Below are 14772 nucleotides of genomic sequence, written 5' to 3'. Positions count from 1 at the left end.
TAGTCCTTAAAAAAACTGTTGTAGTCCTTAATACTTTACACTGGGGTTTGATATTGATTTCTGTTTTTTTGTATTTTTAAAAATAGTAGAAACAACAAAATCTTTTAGTCAAGTGTAGCTAAAGAATGGTCTCGCTCCTGGGATCAGGTGTATTCTCCTCATTTTCTGTTTCTGTGGTTGTCTCTGCAAGTCCCACACTCCTTGTTGTCTTTCAGAATGCTTTTCAAATTGCATGCAACCAGCGCATTAGTACTTGAGCTGGCTTCTCCATCTATAGGATCTGGTGTTGTAGTCATTTCCTGGCTCTTTCTGGGTGCTCTTTTCTGGAGATACTGAGTCCTGTGCTCACATGGCTTTGATACATCAAGGATTTCAGTGTGTCAACAGTTTGTGTGCAGTCATAGTCCTAATCAGAAGGGCAGCACCCCCGAAAGGGACCAGTGCCTATGGAATATCACATCACTAAAACACCCATTTTTTATGAATACAAAGTTTCAGAAAAATGTAATGAAATGTCAACTTGCCCTTGTCAGAGGTCCATAACCTCTCTTGCTACAAAATACCTCTCTCCAAAGCTCTCCTGTGTCACAAAGGATCCCTGAGCACAGTATAAAGAAATAGAAATTTTCTGGGAAAGCAATACTCCTCTCCATCATGGTCAAAGGAAGCTCCTGACCAAAGACCCAAACACCTTCAGGCACTCTAAGGTACTGGGTAGGTGACATAGAGGAGATTGATAGCCTGCATGTAGTGCACACTCATTGGTGTTTCTGCCTTTCCCTGACTCTTGTTTCACTCCTTCTTACAAATAGATTTTTAGTAAATTACAGCATCTTAATTTAAATTGTTGAGTCTTTGAACATATTTTGAGGGACTTTGGCAAGGAGTAAAGTCCTGAAATGGTAAATTTAAGGACAACACATAAAGTACTGGTTTTCACAATAAAGGTACACCATTTTAGAGCTGAGGATTGTGACTCCAAACCCTCTACTTCATATGTGATGCTGTTAGAGATCCTGGCCCTGAATTTTTCCAGTATATATAGACACTGAAGAACCAAACTCATGAGAATGTAGTGGCAGCTAGATATAAATAAAGTAATCCAAACCAGACTGTGGGAGATAGCAAGTAATGCTATGGGCACTAACTCTAATCCTGAACCAACAGGGTGGATTCCACAAAGTTCCCACAGACCCCTGTGGTAGAGAGACAGCTACAGATGCAGACACCCATTTGTTTTATGCAATGGTGAAAAGCTAAGCCAAGCAAACCATCTGTATCCTTTGTCAGCCCACCCATACCTTATCACCACAGCAGTCATTTGGATTAACACCTGGGGATCTTTCTTGCACTGCTGTTCTCTAACACTTTTCTGCCTGCCTTTCCATTTTGTATATGTTTACATTCCTTGAGGGAAGGAGTCAACAAGTAACGCTCCTTTATAACTCCTATTATATTTAATAGAGTGCCTTTGAACATTCAATACTATTTCTTCAATCTATGAAGAGAGAATTGAAACATGCACACAATCAAACAGTCCACATCTATATGGAGGACTCACTGTGTAACTCAGTGTGAAGTCATTGAAATGCAGAAGACACAGTCCCTGACATCATGCTGTGTCACTGAATATCCACCTGTAGCCTTACTTAAGAAAGGCATTTAAAATCATGCTTTAACTTCTGCAACTGCCTTTGAAAAAGCAAAACAAAACAAAACAACAACAACAACAACGACAACAACAACAAAAAGCCTTTCCTTCTGACCTAATGGATTTGGCTAAAATAACTTCATGAACAAAGAAATGTATTTGATACTTATACAGTGTATGAAAGTGTTCTCTACTTAGTTTCTTTCTTTATTCAATTTTCCCCTCTTATCCATATTCAGAATCATTAACTCTGCTACAGAAGACAATGCTACAGGCCATTTGTCAAGACTGGGATGCTGGAAGTCTTGGAAACCTTCCCAAACTAATCAGCACTGGTGTTTGGTGATTTTTTGCAGTCCCAACTCAGCTACCAGTGTTAGAGCCATTGTCTAAACAAGCCTCATGTCTTAAGAAATATATCTGTATTCTTGGAGTAAATAGCACCTTCTCAAACTCAAAATTATTTAGCTGTCTTGTTCTGTTCCCCCTTCCTGGGGGGACATTAGCATCAAACATTTTTTTTTACTCCTAACAACATTAAAAATCTTCTTCACACATGAGTAACAAGTGTCAATGAAACCCCTATCTCAATATATAAATTCCATGGTCATCCTTAATTTCTTTCACTGGTATGCCCTTGAAGAAATGCAAGTCTACTAGGGAATGAGTGGCTTTGACACTGCATAGATGTGAAAAGTAGGTCATATTTATATATATATATTTTACAAGGTACCATAAAAATAAGCTTTCTACAGGGAATATTCATACATTCTCTCTTTGCCACTGCAATGATTTAAACCTTTAGCAAAGGAAAGAGAAGGGTCAAGAATGGAGACAGAAGAATAGATAGTGAGTAATGCTGTGATCAGGCTCAGAATTCCAGCTGGCCAAAGACTCTGACGGTTGCTGCCTGTGCCTCTCCAGGTCTATAAGCCAACAAACACTGAGGCACTATCCAGGGACAAAGCCTGTCCTCAGTTCAGGGGCTACAACACCACTGGGATAACTCCTGGCTTCAAGAAGATAGTTGGACGCAGTTGTCCTTCATAACTCTTTGGCTAGAGGTTTCAAATAAAAATGAGCATATAGTTCTACATTTTCTGTGATTCTTAATTTGTATAATTTTTTTTTCATGAAGAAATTGGCTAATACTTAAGTAGAAAGTTTTTTTCTTGGCAAATGGACTAGAAATTGTGTGGATTGCATACAGTTGAAGAGGTTGAAAATACTCAAAGAAAAGAGGATATTAGGAGGCTACATCACACCTGTCTTTATGTATTTTAAAGACCACCTGGAAAAAGAAAACATTAATAGATATATAAACAAAAGTTTTAACACTCAAAAGTTTATAAACCATATGCATATGTATTAACTCATTTACTCCTCTGAACAACCATGTGAGGTTCAAATGGTTATCAGCTCATTTTACAGAAAAGAAAACTGAAATGTAGTCACTTGTCCAGCTACCCATGCAATAACTACTGAAAATAAACTATAATGTATAGTCTAACACACACACACAAAACACCACTTCTAATTAAAGATCAACAACTTCCCACTTCACTTGAGGAAAGAGATTGTATTAATTTTGTCTTATACCGAAGACATGACAACTTGGAGATGGAAAACAAAAGATTTCCAACAGAAAGAGCAATTCAACAATAGGAAGTACTGCCTTTGAAGCAATGATCCCCCTCCACCAGAAGCCCCCTCCTGTCCCTGGAATAATCACAAAACTTAGGGGACAGATTGGAAGGTGTGTGTGTTAGTTTCTTATTGCTTTTGCATCAACCACCACCAACCTAGTGGCTTAAAACAACACAAATTTATTACCTTAATTAAAGGTCTGGAGGTCAGAAGTCTGATACAGATTTTTGATGGGCTAAAATCAAGATGTTGGCAAGGCCGCATTTCTTCTGGAGACTTTGAGAATCTGTTCCCTTGCCTTTCCCGGTTTCTAAAGGCTGACCACATTTCATACTTCTTGATTCCCCCTCCTTCTTCAAAACCAAAAGTGTGCCATCTCTCTGATCCTGCTGTCACCACATACATGTCTTTGACCAGCCAAGAAAGGTCTTCTACTTTTTAGGGCCCTTGTAATTACATTGGGCCTTCCTGGATAATCCAGGATAATCTCTTCATCTCAAGGGGCCCTTTTGCCATGTAAACTAACATTTATAGGTTTTAGGCATTAGGACATGGGCATCTTTGGATGGATATTATTATGCCCCCTACAGAAGGGATTGTTTTAAATAAATGAATTATCAGTTGCTGGTAAATTCTTTTTACTTTCTGAGATTCTTGAGGAATTCTCTGATTATACTTCCTGTCCATTCAAGTAATACTTTCTTTTAATGGGGTTGACCATACTTTTGTAGAATTTTTATTATACTAAGTATATTATTCAGCTCAGGCTCCCAAAACAAAGCACCACAGACTACGTGGCTTAACCAACAGAAATTTACTTTCTCATAGTCTTGGAGGCCAGAGGTCCAAGATCAAGGTGCAAACAGGTCTGGTTTCTCCTTGTCTTGCAAATGTCTTCTCACTGTGCAACAAAATCTTTCCTCTCTGTGTCCATCCCTGCTGTATTTTTGTCCAAATTCCTTCTTTTTATAAGGACACCAGCCATATTCATTTTCAGTCCATCCTAATGGCCTCTTTGTAACTTAATCATCTCTTTAAAGGCCCTATCTCCAAATACAGTCACATTCTGAGGAATTAGGGGCTAGGACTACAAAGTATGAATTCTGGGGGACAAAATTCGGCTCATAACACTAAGATTTTAAGATATAAATTACACAGGGCTTTTCAGTCAAAGGCATATGCTTCATGGCCTGACCTTAGTAAATGCAGTCAGATAAGCTACCCAATGCCAGAGTAAATCCTGTTTTATGCTCCTCCTCCTGGATCATCTCTATCTCTACAGAAACAAGGATGTCTCCTCCCTCCTAAAGGAGGAGGCTCCTACTTTAAGGGCCCTCACAGGCTCAGAGGTCTCTGTGATCTGTCACACCAGTTCTTTCTCCTTCCATCCTATCTAGGCTCCTACCCTCACTTGGAGGCATGGAGATGTTGGAGGAGAAAGGAAGGGAAATGCCTCCCACTCCATCTGCTCCCTGGGTAGAAGATAGTTGTACCTCTTCCCCAATAAACTACATAAATTTCCCTATTTAATCTTTGTCCCATTTCCAGGTCCATGTTGAATCCTACCATTCTCTTTGATCCTTTGTCCCAAGTATAGAGCCAAGGCTGAAATTAGTGAAATACAATGTAGTGCTAACCTTGTCTATAGATTACTCTTAGGGAAAGGAATTCCTTTTATATTTCCAGCATCAGGGAATTACATGACATCAGATTTAGCTCCCTCTAAAAGTGCTAAATGTTTATGTAATTTGGGTTTCAGTGAGTGAATCTATTTCTCTCATGTGGCAAACTTTTTACACTGATTACAGATCTCAATAATTAATATGATATCTATGATATGATCTACATTATCTTCAAATGTTATTTTGTTCTTCAAAGACATTGGAAACCATTGTTTGAGGCAGTACTTTATTTCAATTACTCTTAATAATGGCAAAATGGTCTACTTGTGGAAAGTCATTTATTCCCAAATGGCAATGAAATATGACATTTGGTATATAGTTCTGGCCAGATACCTGTCCAGCTCTGCCTCTATGCTATGGCATGAGCAAGTGCCATGTCAGAGACTGAGAGCAGCTCTTGTTGCCTACTTGTTTCTACCACCTACCACCTCTGATCTCTTGAATCCTTTGGTCAGAATCTTCACTAATCACTCTCTCTGTAAGCTTTCTCAAGAAATAACACACAAAAAATTAAGTCTGAGAGAATCTGTTTATTATTAAGGCAATGACATATTTAAAATACATCCTAAGACAGTTTTGTCTAAGCACAGAAATATAATATATTTCAGCCTGAAAAGGAAGGGAGTAGAGTTTACTTTCTAACAGGTTATTGATTGATGATGATAGTCCACAATACTAGTACTTATCTGCAATTGCACAATCCTCAAAGCTCTGAAAACCCAAATCTGTCTTAAATTTGGCACAAAAACTTTCCAACAAGACGTGATCTGAACTAATGGAAAGCTATAGGTAGATCTCATTTATTCAACTTTTGGATATTTCTATTTTCACTGCAGAATATTAATGTGTTTTATTACATGGTGCTGTCTCTGATACTGCTAAGGTGCAAGCAATATACATGGTGATATATACCAAATGACTTTTTAGGTCCCAATTTTTTTAATTCTCAAACTTATCTGGCTATAGTAGTTTTGTGTAAGGTACTATGGATGCATAGATAATAATAATACTCTATATTCAAGATTTATTTGCAAGGTTACATTTAAATACTGTGCATATGCTACTCAGTATAGTGAATAAATCAATACAAAAGTAAAGGTAGTTGCAAGTTGTTTTCAGACATGAACACTGCCCAACTACATTTTTTTCATTTTCAGACAGTTGTATATAAACAGCTTTAATATACAACAGCAAAACTTCTCTGTGTTCATTTGAAGGAAATGCATAATTTATTTAATATGTGTTAAGTGTATCATCCCCTACAAGGCTCTGTCCCAGGTACTACTGGAAAAACAAAACTACTGGTTACATAGATGCTAAAAAAAATATTAAAAAAAAATTACTACCTCCACTGAAAATTTTTACATAAATCTTAGAATTGTAACTCTTCCACATGTTTCTGAATCAACTCAAGGTTTTTGTTTGTGAATTTTTGGCCTCGGTTTCTCTTTATTGTTAAACATATTAATGAAACTTGTTAAGGTTTTAATAATTTTATTAATGTTATTGCTGTTACTGTTAAGCTTATCTTTTATTCTATTTCCTGAAGTTTTTGTTATAGTTATGTAAAAGCTTCAAAAACTTTTTTAGAAATTTAAATTAGGAATTTATCTTGAACTTGAAACTTATTTCTCCAATGTTTATCTGAATTTCTTTGATGTAACATCAGACTGAATTTGTAAAGAGAAGCAGTAGGCTTCTCTTTACAAATATTGCTTCTGGTAGGATCAAAGTTCAGTGAAAATAGAGTTTTCTCAAGGGATTTAGAACGGATTTCTTCTAGGCTAGGTTGAAAAACCATATGAAATCAAAAGGAGGAGAAAAACGTTATTTGAACCATTCAGAAACACTGAGTAGAATGTATTCAGCTTAAAACCTAAGCGAAAGTTGTAGAAAGAAAAATCCAACAATTAATCTTTTTTTTTTCCAAAATGTAGATAATGTATTTATCAGGAATATGTATTTTAATTAAAAAAAAACTTTACATAATTTCAAAAGGTGTCTACTGCCTATATAAAGTTAGAAAATAGAAATCAACAAAACTAAGACAGTGATAATATACTCTGTCACTCAGAAGTGACACTATCTGCCCACAGTGGATGTCTCTAGATCTTTTTCTTTGTATATGACCATCTACCATTATAGTTTTACCAAAATAAGGCCATACCACATATTATATTTGAAAAATATGTACATCTTGTTATGTCAAAAATTTTATTCAGGGAACCTGGGTGGCTCAGTTGGTTAGTGTCCTGCTCTTGATTTTGGCTCAAGTCATGATCTCTCAGTTTGTGGGATTGAGCCCTGCATAGTGCTCCATGCTGACGGCATGGAGCCTACTTGGGACTCTCTCTCTCCCTCTTTCTCTGTTCCTCTCTCACTCACACTTTGTCTCTCTCAAAATAAATAAATAAACTTTAATTTTGTTTTTATTCTATGAAATATCATCTGTCCTCAGTTGTATGTAAAATCTCCTCTATGGTTGTCTTGTCCAAATCAGGATTCAAATCCACAACTATACCTTGAATTTTGTGGTGATGACTCTTACATCTCTATTACTTTGGTACAGTACACCTTCTTTCCTTGTCTTTATTCATGACACCAACTTATAGAAAAAATTTCCAAAGCTAAGTATCCCAAGAGAAATATTCAGCCTTATGAATTTGTCTGGTTATGTTCTTGCAGTATTTCTCAGTTTAATTCTCTAGCTCCTATAGTTTCTACAAACTGGCAGCTAGATCTGCAAGCTTGATAAGTTCATGCAAAACATTATTGGCCAGTATTCATTTTCTGTGATATTGTGTACTTTGTAATGCAGGACAGCAGAAGGCAGGACATCTGGTTGACCAATGGTTAGTGATTGGAAATCAAAAACTGAATGGAGGTTATGACAATATTACCCTTCCTTGTGCAATTAAGCTGTTTCTCTTGCTCCTTGAAACTAATCTATGTGGTATTATGCTAACACTCTGTGAAAATCCAGTTGCCCATGAATAAAATGTGGTGCCATAATGATGATGTTTCTAATTCTATGACTTCTTTCATTCTTATCACTATTAGTTGTTTTCTCATATAACAAAGAGCTTTCATTATCACCTAGGTTTATTTGTTCACCTCACCTGTAGTTCCTACTAAAAAAGCAAAATAAAGACACTGATTTTCAAAGCAGTAACATGACTTTTAATTATTTTTTTTCTGGTGCTGTCTTTCCTGAGTTCCATGTACCCATGTATGTTATTACTTAAATGTATTCCACTGTACTATAATAAAACATTTGAGCCCATTTTATGTGACCTCATTGGTCTTTAAATGTTTTCTTGTTTTGTGGCACTAGATCCCTTCTTCACCTTATTCCTTCCTGTGTTCTTTGTACCACCATTTCTCCAAGGAGACAGTGATTTACTTATCAATGACTGAAGGAGATTAAAGTTAGATTCCTTAGAGCTTTGAAGATGGCACTTTCAATGCTAAATCAATAGAAAGCTAAAAGCCATTTCTATCAATTTCTATTGATTAAAGAGACCTCAAGTTTAAAAGGCTATACTACTATTAGAATGAAGAGTACATCATTCAAAGTAACCTTTTCATACTTACACATAGAAAATTCAGGACAAAAATTAATCAAATGAATTTTTAGGATTTTTTTCCCAGAATTATAAAAATGTATCTAAAGAAATCTTAGACATGCAGCCAAATCTGATTTAAACTCAGAGCAGACTTCCTTTCACTGGGAAACTGAAACTAGACTCCCACAACTAAGTGTTCAAGCCCATCTGTTACTAACAACATTCCTATAATATTGCAGTTGATTTAATGGGAGTCAACTGGGTGATGGTACAACCAGCTGGACATGGGACATACAAGAAGAGAAAGAGTATTCTCTGCAAGAAGGAATTGGTCATTAGGAGTGAATTAGATGAATAGCTCCTTCTGTCCCACAAACCCCCCAATCCTGACAGAAGATCCCATGCAATATTTGGGATATACTTATACTAAAAATTGGGCTGTTTATCTGAAATTCAAATTTAATTAGGCATGCTACAGTTGATCTGACAGCCCTAAGCTCAAAGCCAATTCGTTTATGGCTGGAGGTGTGTGTGTTGGGGGGGGGCACACATCTTCTATAGTTGTCCCTTATCTTACTTGAGCATAAGTTTCCTCCTTGCTGGAATCTTTGCCTTACATCTCTATTACTCACCTGCTATGTCCTCTCCCAGTTCTTATGTTAAGTCAGGGTCTTATGATATTTGTCTTTATGCCCTACTTTTCCTTGTCATCCTAAACCGATAATCCAGTTTCAGATTTTATGCCTTTAAATGCCTTACCCAAACACAACCAAATATTACTCTCATTCCTGTGTTCAGATAACCTGTTTTTTTTTTCATGACCTTCAGTTCTGCCCAGACTTCTGGTTATAGCCTTCCATAATCTTCTACTGTTCAAATGCACAATTTTGTAGCTCAGATGACTTTACATGAAAAGAATCCTAATCTGGCATAGTGAAGGCTTTATTTTATGCTTTGTTTGTTACAGGGCTGGAAACAAATTGTATTGAATGTGCTTGTTATGCTTTGTGACAAGTGACTCATTGTTGATTATGTTTTAAGGGTTTTTTAAGAAGCTGTTGGTTATATTGTCTCTGTTCAAAGCTAAATGGGTTACCGGGTGTTGGCACTTGTCCTATTAACATTTTGATTGAACTATCTTCATCCTGGAAACATGGTACAATGTGTTACACATGTTACAAGTTACATATCACTTAGGTAGTTGGTGTTTTATTTTATCATATATCTATATCATCATATGTATCATATATCAATTTTATCAATATTATGCCTTGTCCCCACTTCCATAGATCTGATTTATTGGATCTTGGTTTTAACACAGATGTTTGTGCATTTTAAAGTTTTCCTGGTCATCGTAATGTGCACCACAATTAAGAATAACCTAAAATGGAACAAAAATGGGATCAGAATATCACAGTTAATACTATATTTTTACTATTGGCTCAACTGAGAGGATGAAACTCATTCTTAGGAGGTGGGGATTTCTTGGTAGGTTTTAGGATAATAGCACTCTAAGAAAGACAAAGGAAATTCTAGATATATAGAAAAGCAATCAAAGCAATACTAATGAAGAAATGTATAGCATGTTTTGGAAATTAAGGGTAGATTGGTAGAACCAAGGGTACCCCTAGAAAAGATATATGCATTTGAGTATGAGATTCTTATCTCCTTATCAGGCTTCTTCAAACAGTTTATGGAATCAATGCTGAAGTATCAAATACTATGGAATGTACCTAGAATATATAATGTTAATTAGGCTCAAAAAGCAAATAAAATGCCCAGGTTCTCTGTCAACTAAAATCAAGAATGATCCTAGAGAAGACCTGGGTTAACATATTGACAAGCATTCAGGAGCAGGACCAATGGATAAGGATGAATCACTGAAGGATGAGAAAGAGAACCCTAGTTTGGATGTGAGATTGTTTCCAACTGGATATTATGCTCAAATTAGATGGCACAGTCCAGCTTCCTGGTAATGAGGCTTAATAATGGAATTCCTTCCATGCAGTTGTGTGTGAATATAGACACAATACACCATCTCACCTCCTAAAATATTGTCTCCATTGTCCACTCCAGCCTTTTCTTACCTCTAGCTGGAGAAGAGTTCAGAGCATTTATCTCTGAATATTTTAGAGAAATCTAAGAACATAGTCATAGAAATAATTGTAATCATTTTTTCATGTTTAATAAAAAGAAGAAAACTAATCTTCCTGGGAATTTATTCCCAGATAGAAATGACTTAAAGTAAATGTAGATCTTTCCTCCTTATTTGTATCATCATGATCATCAACATCTTTAAAAGATTTTCAATAAACAAAGAAGAAGATGATTGCTGTTGTCTTCTGGAAGCCTTAATAAAGAGAAGTGTGTCTTAATCCTATATACATGTGGATCACAAGCCCCATGAAGCCTCACCTCATTCTTTAAATCATGTGAGAATGATTCTGGGTAACAAATAATCACCACAGTGGTCTCTAGAGATGAGTCTGTGGAGGTATATGGGAACAGTGAGTGTGGTTCAATTGCTAACTTTACGGAGAACAAGGTGCCAGAGATGTAACCATTCAGCTTACCTCCTTCCCTACAGGCTCACTTTCAAAGACTTGGTGCTGCACATCTTGTGCCAGATGATGCCTTAGTCATCCTCATACAATGGAAACACTGTGTTCACTTAGACACCAAAACAAACATTTTGGTTTTAGTAATACCTTGAGGAGGAAACTTTTTGTTTGTTTGTTTAAATGTTTATTTTTGAGAGAGAAAGAGAGAGAGGATGAGCGGGCGAGAGGCAGATAGAGGAGACAGAGGATCTGTACTGGGTTCTGTGCTGACAGCAAAGAGCCTTATGCAGGGCTTGAACTCACAAACTGTGAAATTGTTACCTGAGCCAAATCGGATGCTTAACCAACTGAACCACCCCAGTGCCCTGAGGAGGAAATTTAATTGCACTTCATCCTAGAAAGGTAAGTAGGGACTTTCTTTGTATATATTTTCTCCCTGTCATATTTTTAAGAATATCTCTTCCTGAATCATCCATAAGGGTAAGGGTCGGAATGGATCTGTCTCATTTATGACTATAGGAACCCCAATGCCAGTACCATCCTTACTGCAAAGCAAGTGCTCAATATAAGTTTGCCAATAAATACATGAATGAATGAAGGAAACTGAAAATTAAAATTAGGTAATTTGTTACCTAATGTAAAAGTTCATCAAGGCAATGGTTCAATGTGATTTCTGAATGGAAAATATGCTGGCTAATAAACCACTTGTTTTTCCCAAAAGCTTAGGAAATACTCTTTGTCCCAAGGAACTTAGAATTTATCCATCTCGTAGATGCAAAGACTGATAAAGCGTGTAGTATGAAAAAGAAAAAAAATAAAGTCAACATCTTAAATCAATGTATTAATTTCTCAGAAAAAAAAATATAATTCTAACAGTTAAAGGCAAGCACCCTTAACATAACCTGTGACTATAACAAATTGAGCAAATGATAATGGAAATTAATTTATTGCTGGAATTTTTTTCATTCCCATTTTGTTGAGTAAACCCATGACTCATTTTATGATAAAATCAAAATCATTCATGAAAAGTAGAGATGGAATCGGTATGAGTTGAAACTAGACTTTCTTCTCTTGCATTATACATGAGCAATTTGCCAAATTGCCAACTAACTGTCCAGAGGCACATTTTTTAATACATGAATGAGCTAATGTAGCCGTGCAGATGATGGTAAAAGGAGTTCACCTTGCATTAGCCTTGACTCATCACAATAAATTTAAAATGTTACCATAAATAGTTGTCCTCTTTTTGTAAGTGACCTACATGTCATGATTTAAACATTTTTTTGTCCAAATGCATTGATGGAGGGCATTCTGGTTGCCTAAAAAGATATGTCTCTTTAGGGAAGAATGTTCAATGAGAACCCAGAGGCAAAGTTGGTAGCTAGTGATGTCATGAGGGGGGGGCCACAAGTGGTGGTCTTGTACTCTGCCTCCACAAAGACCCATTAATGATGAAGTAAAATTGTGAGGGAATTGGTATTATTGAAAATATTCTTTAAATTAATTTTCAACCAAAGAGGCTCCTTTTAAAAATCTTTACCATAGAGGAATTGCCTCTTGCTTTTTCCATACTCTTCTATAGATTGAAATATGTTTTATAGATATCTTATTCATTTATACAACAATGTTGAATCATAAATGAATAAGTGATATTAGTTTAAAGTAAAATATTTCTGGGGCACCTGGGTGAGTCAGTTGGTTAAGCGTCTGACTCTTGATCTCAGCTCAGGTCATGATTTCACGGTTCATGAGATAGAGTCTTGCATCAGGCTCTGCACTGACAGTGTGGAGTCTACTTGACATTCTCTCTCCGTCTCTCTCTGACCGTTCCCCAGCCCCCACTCTCTCAAAATAAATAAATAAACTTAAAAAATAAACAAACAAATAAATAAAGATATTCCTGAGTAAGAACCTTGGCTCCATCACTTTATTATGGATAAGTGTCCCAGCTTCCTAGAACCCAGGTTTCTGTATTTATGGTGTGTGTATAACAATCCCTACATCATGGGGTATGGTGAGGAGCAAGTAAAATAATACATGTAAGTTTCCATTGAAGTACTTCAGCCTGTGATGTATGAAGAACTTACTATATGATGTAAACACACAAAAGAATAAGCACTCTCCCACACCTCAAAAAGCTCAGAGTCTTGTGGCGATGTTATATGTGAAACAATATAGCATGACCCATAATTCCAATAACCTCAATATGTGGAAAACTATGAGATGCAGTGAAGAAATTTTCCATCTCAGTTCTATTAATGTCATTTTCAAATACTTGTCTCGTTTCTATCTCTATTTCAAAGATCTTCTGTAGAAAATTGTGATTTCCTTGGAAATTCAATTCCCCTGATTCTGTTCTCTGCATAAGTATGATGCTTAGATCTTTGGGTATTGAAGTTTTTCTTAAGCACACTGTAGAAAATCCTCTCAAGACACATACACAATAATCAAGAGGATGGGGTATATAATGCACAATTCAACTAAAATTAAAATTTCATGGGATCAATACCAAATGAATGTCAAAGGCCACTAAGACTTGCCAGAAGTAAATATTTGATTCTGACATTTCATATTTTAAACTAGATTCCTAGGGATTTAGTACGTGCATTTACAAGTTATTATGATACTACAGTGTATGAGTGATGTATTAGTCAAGATAGGTCATGCTGCAGTAGCAAACAACTCGAAATCCAAATTGCTTACAACATGCATATATAGAGTATGTTTTCACAGGAAGTCTCTTCTTATTTCACTGTTACCTGGGCACTCAGGTGACAAATGTTCCATTTGTTATCTCAACTCAAACTTCAGAGTATGCTGTGGTTGAGGGAGTGAGCTTGGAAAATTGGTCTCCAGTTCTTAACTACATCCACTTGGAAGGAATACATTTCTTTACCTCAAATTTCCTTAATCAAAGCAAGCCATAAAGTCACCCTAACATCAAGGGGGTTGGGGTGTGCCTCAGGAGAGGGGAGAAACAGTAATGAATTAAACCTACTAATGTCCAGTACAATCTACCAAAGGGATTTTCCACATACAACTAATCAATACTCATCCTCTCTCTACAAAGTACCCAAAGTCCCATTTAGTACATCACCAAGCTCTCAAGGATACATAGAAATGTCTTCATTGGGTGTGAATACGGCTTCTTTTGATCCTTTTGACCAACGAACAACAACAATAACAACAAAAAGTTTTTTTTTTCTTTTTTTCCCATCGAACCACCCTACCACGGTGAAACAAGGATAGGATCTCTGCATCAAACACTCCTCTTTGGAGAGGGAAACAATAGGCACACATTGTCACTGGTACAGAGCAACACTGAAACCCTGCTAGGCAGATGATGTGAGAGCTCCTGAGCTGTGAAGGGAGAGTATATCTTAATTCCTCTCCTTGGGAAGAAGTCTCAATTCCACTATTCAAAAAAAACATTGTTCATGTTTCTTCATTTTCTGCCTTCAGTTTGGGGAGTCTTCCTTTTCATTTGCTTCCTCAACTACAGTAAAGTAGGTGCTGAGGATGAACTTTGTCATGGGGAGTTAGTGGAAGGAAGGGCTGTGAGAATTTCTACATGTCTATCTAGATGGATAGGTGCTCAAGGGTGACCTTACACCTAGAATAATCTCAGCTTCCTGGTTCCCTCATCAAAAATTTAGCCAATTTCT

This window comes from Leopardus geoffroyi, chromosome B3 (assembly GCF_018350155.1).
Source record: "Leopardus geoffroyi isolate Oge1 chromosome B3, O.geoffroyi_Oge1_pat1.0, whole genome shotgun sequence".
Lineage (NCBI taxonomy): Eukaryota > Metazoa > Chordata > Mammalia > Carnivora > Felidae > Leopardus > Leopardus geoffroyi.
This window is presented reverse-complemented; position numbering follows the sequence as displayed.